The sequence below is a fragment of the Choloepus didactylus genome, chromosome 6 (genome assembly GCF_015220235.1).
Source record: "Choloepus didactylus isolate mChoDid1 chromosome 6, mChoDid1.pri, whole genome shotgun sequence".
NCBI classification, from domain to species: domain Eukaryota; kingdom Metazoa; phylum Chordata; class Mammalia; order Pilosa; family Megalonychidae; genus Choloepus; species Choloepus didactylus.
The window spans coordinates 14,272,993-14,280,456 of NC_051312.1; the positions used below are offsets into that span (position 1 = coordinate 14,272,993).

The 7,464-nt window shown below is 44.1% G+C and overlaps 1 protein-coding gene across 1 annotated transcript in view; it reads right to left on the minus strand.

The window, feature by feature from the left end:
• Positions 1-7,464, minus strand: part of LOC119536588 (pregnancy-associated glycoprotein-like) — a 72,453-nt gene that overhangs the window by 64,062 nt on the left and 927 nt on the right.

A 7,464-nucleotide genomic window follows, 5' to 3' on the forward strand; every position in this document is an offset into this window, starting at 1 on the left:
CCTAAATCTTCCCATGCCACCCCCTCCCTAGCATTCCATTAGTGGGATTAATCACATTTAGAATGTTGTAATGCTATCACCTTCCCACCTTCCATTACTAGAAATTTCCCTTCACCTCAAACAGCAGCTCCCCATTGCCCCTTCCCCGACTTCTCATAACCCATACTCTACTTTTCATCTCTATGGTCATATTCTCTGATAATTTCTTTGTGTTTACTGTGGGGCTTAAATTAAACCTCTTAAATCCGTAACAATCTTGTTTTTTTTTTGATACCAACTTAACTTCAATAGGACATGTAAACTGTGTTCCTATACTCCTCCATTCCCCCACCTTTGTATAGTTCTTGTCAAAAATTACATATTTTACATTCAGTCCAAAACCACTGATTTGTCATTAGAGTTTGTGTATTTTACATCCTGTAGGAAGTAAATAGTGGAGTTACAAATAAAAAATTATTGACTTCTATTTGTATTCCATTGTGGTCAGAGAATGTGCTTTGAATGTATTCAATTGTTTTTTGTTTTTTTTTTTTTAATTTATTGAGGCTTGTTTTCTGTCCCAGCATATGGTCTATTCTGGAGAAAGATCCATGATCACTAGAGAAAAATGTGTGTCCTGGTGATTTGGGATGTAAGGTTCTATATATGTCTGTTAAAATTCTCCATATCTCTCTCTCCTTTCTTTGTTTCTCTGTCAGTAGGGCTCCGTTTAGTATCTGAAGTAGGGCAGGTCTTTTATTGGCAAAATCTCTCAGCATTTGTTTGTCTAAAAAATTTAAGCTCTCCCTCAAATATGAAGGAGAGTTTTGCTGGATAAAGTATTCTTGGTTGGAAATTTTTCTCTCTTAGAATTTTAAATATGTCATGCCACTGCCTTCTCCCCTCCATGGTGGCCACTGAGTAGTCACTACTTAGTCTCATGTTGTTTCCTTTGTATGTGGTGAATTGCTTTTCTCTTGCTGCTTTCAGAACTTGCTCCTTCTCTTCAGTATTTGACAGTCTGATCAGAATATGTCTTAGAGTAAGTTTATTTGGATGTATTCTATTTGGAGTTTGCTGGGCATTTATGCTTTGTGTATTTATACTGTGTAGAAGGTTTGGGAAGTTTTCCCCAACAATTTCTTTGAATACTCTTTCTAGACCTTTACCCTTCTCTTCCCCTTCTGGGACACCAATGAGTCTTAAATTTGGACATTTTATTTTATCTATCGTATCCCTGAGATCCATTCTGATTTTTTCGAATTTTTTCTCCATTCTTTCTTTTGTTCTTTCATTTTCTGTTCTGTGGACTTCTAGGACACTGAGTCATTGTTCAGCTTCCTCTAATCTTGTATTATGAGTATCCAGAGTCTTTTTAATTTGGCCAACAGTTTCTTTTATTTCCATAAGATCTTCTGTTTTTTTATTTACTCTTGCAATTTCTTCTTTATGCTCTTCTAGGGTCTTCTTTATGTTCTTTATATCCTGTGCCATGCTCTCATTCTTTGATTGTAGTCCTTTGATTAATTGCACCAAGTACTGTGTGTCTTCTGATCTTTTGATTCAGATGTTTGGGATTGGGTTCTCCGTAACATCTGGTTTTATCATATGCTTTGAGATTTTCTGTTGTTTTTGGCCTCTTGGCATTTGCTTTGCTTGATAGGGTTCTTTCAAGTTGTAAAAAATATAACTTGTGGAGCATGTGTCTGGGTGGTTAGGGAGGCAGGGCAGCATTAATAATCAAACCTCCCAGGTGTTCCCAGAGATTCAAGGCTGTTGCAAGAGTCTAAGCCTTCATTTCAGTTTTGCCCCAGATTTTCTCTGCTGCTGACCCACAAGTCCCTGGCATAGATGTAGCATCCCTGGGTTTTCTGAGTGGGCCCCCCTTCTCAGCTGTGATCTTCCAGGACCTCTGCTGAGGGAAGGCTGTGCTACGTCACAAGTGTGCGCCGTCCCTCAAGGGAAGCCCCGGGCCACCAGACTGTGCAGGGGCGCTCCCAGCCTGATGCAAAGATGGCTGAATGGGGCGTCTCAACCCCCCATCCCCTTTTTGCACAGCTCCGCCTTCCCAGCTCTGGGACAACTAGCTGTGGGTGCACCCAAGGCCACTGTCCACGGCCGATATTGTGGCATGTGTGCGGTGCCGTGGGATACACTCCCCATCATGCTGGATTTCCTGGTGCGGCTGTGGGCTGTGGGTACGGCCCCGGGCAGGAGTGTCTCCAACCTGCCGGGGAGCTGGCTGCAAGCAGCGTGGTTTCTTTCTCCTTTTGGCTCTCCCCTCTGTCCCCTGGCCCTGAGGGAATCGGCAGCGGTCTATCCTCCACGCCAAACACCAAGAGGTTGGCACAGCCCGCTCCTGCCATGCTTCACTGCGTGGTTCTCACCATCGTGACTACAGCTGCTCCTGGGTTTTTTGTTTTTTGTTTTTTTTAAAGAACTAGTCCGTCTCCAAACATGAACCCCCGGTTTCCACACACTGCAGTGCCGCTGCGGGACTTTCAGCCACCTTACTCACTCCTTTCAGAATGCAGACTCCCGGTTTCATCAAGTGCATGGTCCCTGTGGTTTTAGCAGACCTTGTCCAGCTGGTGCATTGCTGAAACTGGTGTTCTGGGTCACTTTCTGGTTTTTATCTAGTATTTTTCATGGAAGTGTTTTTTTGCCCTGTTTCACTTAGCCACCATCTCCTCTATGCATCACAATTTAATAAAATTTAAAAGGAAATTTGTAAAATGCAAGTTCATTTACCAAAACCAACCAAAATAATAACCATTATTAAAAAACAGTACTGTATTAAAAATAAAGAAGAATCAAGTTTGGGTGTACATTACAGAAAACCTAAAATAACCAAAAACTTAAACAAGATAAAAGTTGATTTTTTTTCCTCCCACTTAAATTTGCAATAGGCTTCTAGAACTTGCATAACTTCCATTTCCAAGGTCACCTCATGGCACAATGTGACTGCAGGAGTCCCAGTCATTGCATATGAAATCTAGACAGCAGTTAAGAAATAGGTGGAAGAAGGCAAAAAGGCCCACTTCTCCACTGAGCTCCTTCTAAGCAGACTTCCATGGAGCCCCACTCAATACTTCTGCTTGTATCACAAAGCTACTCAGTTATACTAGCTGCAAGGATGGCTGGGACATTTTTTCATTGAGTGGACACATTGCTATCCTTAATGAAATCTGCTTTGTTTTTCAGGAAAAGGGGAGGCTGGATAATTTTGTAGGCAGCTCCCAGTCCCTGCCTTGGTGGAATGATACTTTTCTGGGTTGTACAGGCTAAAGTGCTGTGCACCATGTGGGAGCTAGAAGAAGGGAATGGGTGTGAGAAAAAAGGCTTCAAGTCCAGAAATAAATGACTTCCAACTCCTGGGTGGGGTGGGGGGAGTGGAAAGACAAAGTAGATCTTCACTGAAGACCTTCTGAAGATGGAAGGGAATTTATACATGCCACATGGCAAAACTGCCTTTAAAACCACTTTCCCAACTTGGTTCCCAAATTTTCCTCAGTACCTCAGCTTCTCAAATGTCTCTGTCACCTCAAATCTAACTTTCAGCCTTCCTCACTTCCCTTTACAGTACTTTTCTATCCACTCAAGTGAGTTAACAAGATCCAGTGCTGAGCAGCTAAACAAACACAACAACGCACACACTTTTTAGAAGGGTATAGAGGGGAAAAATGAGGAATATGTCTGCTTTAATATTTTTGTTCCTGGCCAAGGTCATTTGAAGGATTGCGATAGTGCCGGTTTGGATGTATTATGTCCCCCAAAACTCCATGTTCTTTAATGCAGTCTTGTGGGGGCAGACGTATTAGTGTTGATTAGGTTGGAATCTTTTGATTGTTTCCATGGAGATGTGACTAGTAACACCTTTGATTGGGGCATGACTTGTTGATGGATTGTTTCCATGGAGATGTGGCCCCACCCATTCACCTTGGGTCTTGATTTAATTACTGGAGCCCTATAAAAGCTCAGAAACAGATGAACTTCAGAGAAGAGCAGCTTAGAGAGACATTTTGAAGATGGCTGTTGAAAGCTGACGCTGACATTTTGGAGAACGCCATTTTGAAAAGCAACCTGGGAGCAAGCAGACGCCAGCCACGTGCCTTCCCAGCTAACAGAGGTTTTCTGGATGCCAAAGGCCTTGCTCCAGTGAAGGTACCCTATTGTTGATGCCTTACCTTGAACAATTTATGGCCTTAAGACTGTAACTCTGTAACCAAATAAACCCCCTTTATAATAGCCAATCCACTTCTGGTGTTTTGCATAATGGCAGCATTAGCAAACCGGAACAGCAATATCTTGGGATAGGGCCATCTCCTTGGTTCCCCCCAAATCCAGGGCCTCTAGATGGAGTCTGCTCAGCTTTGTGTCCACAGCACTTAGCAGGGCTGGCAAAATGAATGAATTAGCAAATGAAGGAGAGAAAAGAGGAAGGTGCTGCCTTCTCCAGCTGGGGCTATTTGTTTCTATAACATTTCTTTTCCTCCTGTGTCAGGGTCACTGGCTATGAATGAAAATAGGTGGAATGGAGGCACAGTGTGTGTGGTCATAGGTTAAAGTGAAAGAGACCAGGGCTGGGGGAGATGAAGCTGGAGTCAGGGGGAGCTGAGAAGAGCTGGAAGTGGAAAACAGAAGGAAACAAGATCAGAAAGGATGTCCCTTTCCAATGCCGCCTGCCACAAAGACCTGACTTTCCTGCAACTTTCTCTCCCTCCCACCTGTGCCCTAATTTTCTAACTTTGGTTATTCAGACCTCTCCTCCCAGAAGATGACCCGGCAATGACTCAGGACATGCAAAGAATGTGGCAGTTTGTCATTTCTCCTCAACCCCCACCGTGGAGTCACTGTGTCTGTCACATTCATGGTTATTATTGTCATTGTTTTAGCTTCAGGAATTTCTAGCCTCTGGGTAAAATGATGTCTAAAATAGAGTCTCTGCCTGTCCCTAGAGAAGTTACTATCTAAGGGGAGCGAATGGTCGTTGATGGAAAACAGTAGTGAATATTAAGAAAGGGAGATGTGTGGGGCGTTTGAAGAACAGACAAGGGGGACACTTACCTAGTCTTGGGGGTTCAGGAAGGGCTTTCCAAAGGAAGTGGAGTCTGAGAGCTAAAGGGCACGAGCAACAGAAAACCCCATACGACAGTGGCTTATGCAAAGCAGTTCATTTTCTGATAGTGAGTCCGGAGTTTGGCAGCTGGATGTGTCATGGTGCTCCATGGTATTGGGAACTACTGGGGACTGAGTCATGTTCCCCATAAGGACACGTTTAAGTCCTAATTCCTAGTCCCGCTGGGGTGAACTCATTTGTCATAGGACCTTTGGAAATGTTTTCATTAGTTAAGGGGTGGACTCATTTGTGAATCGGATCTTTGAAGATCCCATTTAGATGAAGCCAGATTGAATCAGGCTGGGCCTTAATCCATTTAGCTGGAGTCTTTATAAGACCCCAGAGGAAATTTGGATATGGTCAGTCAGTAGAAGGCACAGGTCAGAGAAAGCCACAGAAGGAGATCAAGGAGATAGATTTCCATGGGGTGAAGGCACAGATGCAAGCCAAGGAACCCCAAGGATTGCAGCAAGCCAGAACCAGAACACTACAGACTCTGGGAGCAAGCATGGCCTCCCAAGACCTTGATTTTGGAATTCTGGCCTCCAAAACCATGAGACAATAAATTTCTTTTTTTCAAGCCAACCCATTGTGTGTTATTTGTCATAGCAGCCCTGGCAAACTAAGGCAGGGAAGCAAGCTCCTTCCATTTTGTTGTTGTGTTTTGTGTGGCCTCCATTCCCACGGTCGCCTCACAGTTCAAGATAACTGCTCTAGTTCCTGCCATCAAGTCCACATTCTACCCAGCAAGAAGGAAGGAAGACCTTAAGGACAGGCCTCAGAAGTCACACACACCCCTCCCACTCATACCTCATTATTGACACTCCGTCACAAGGCCACATCTACTTTTAAGTGTATATTCTAGAAGGCCATGTGCCCGGATAAAACACAGCAGTTTCACTACTATAGAAGAAGAGAGAACATATTAGGGACCCCTGGCACTTTCTGTCACATTGTGCCGTGGATGTGGACTTCATTCTGAGGGCGAATGAAGGGTTTTAAGCATAAGGCCATAATGACGTGTTTTCTGTCAAGATTAGGAAGGAGACTAGTACAATCCAGGCAAGCTGATGAAGGTGGCCTGATGTGGGGAGTGTCACTGGGGATGCGGCGAAAGGAGAGACTGGAAAGATGGTTAGGATGTGGAATGAACAGGATGCTATGAATGTTTGGACACAGAAGTAAGTGTGGCGTTAAGGATGGACCTGGTCCTCTGGTCTGGGCAAATGGGTTAACCAAGATAAGAACCACAGGAAGAGGAGGGCATTTTGGTGGGAGATGATGAGTGCTTGAACCTGAGTGCTTGTGAGACATCTAAGTAGGGTGTTCTAGTTGACAATTTATAGAAGGGTCTGAAACTTGGGAGCGAGACCAGGGATGGAAAATGAACTTGGAATTCACGAGTTACCTGTGGTTTGCATAGATCTTCCGATCTCTGAAACACCTGAGAGTACACATGACCATACAACAGGTTTTGCTTCAGGCCTCCAGGAGAAAGAGGTGAAAGGACATGACAGACTATGGGTGGGGGGCATTCCCAGTTAATTGTTGTGGCTGTGGTTTGCATTCAAGAGACCTTCAGAATGTTAATGTTGGAATGTGTACCATGTGCATGAAACTCTGGCAACATCGCATCTAGTCCATCAGTAGCATTTTCTAACATTCTTTCCTCAAAAGTAAGAGATGCACAGGGTTAAACATCACACAGTACACAAGGGCTTATGATAAAAAGCTAACATTATTTGCCCTACCCTATCCAACCCTCGGAAACAGCTTCAACTCTGCTTTTGGGCAGCTGCTGTCAACGGGAGTAATTCTGACATTATGCTCAAAGTGAAGAGTTTGCTAAACCAACATGGTGTCAGTAACTCAGAGGGTTACTCACTAAGGCTGTGGAGCTCGCTGTTCCCTTCTAAAGGCTGCGCTCTAAGGGGTGCTCACTGATTGGAGAACGGAATCACCTAACCCAAGAGGAGTTACTCCATCTTGGCAGCCTCTCAGGAGGCGAGGAGGAGGAAACTCTGCCCAAAAGGGACAACGATGATTATCTTAGCCAGTCAGATTCATTCCCTCCAGAACTTGCAATCAAAATTTTGAGAGAATCAGCTGAAAGGAGGATGATATGACACAAGGTGAAAGAATAGAATAAAATTAAGCTGGATGAGGCCTTCCATATGGTTGTCCTTGGCACTAGCACCACTTCAGGGCTTGCTTTCCAGTTGTGTGACCCAATAATTCTCTTTTGCAGCACCTGGTTTTGAGTTGGATTTTGCGGCTAGCAACAAGAGACTGACTTTAACATCTGATAAGTTACTGAATTTGGGGCACACCGTCTCCTAGGTCTAAGAAGCTAGCTCTCCTCCTGG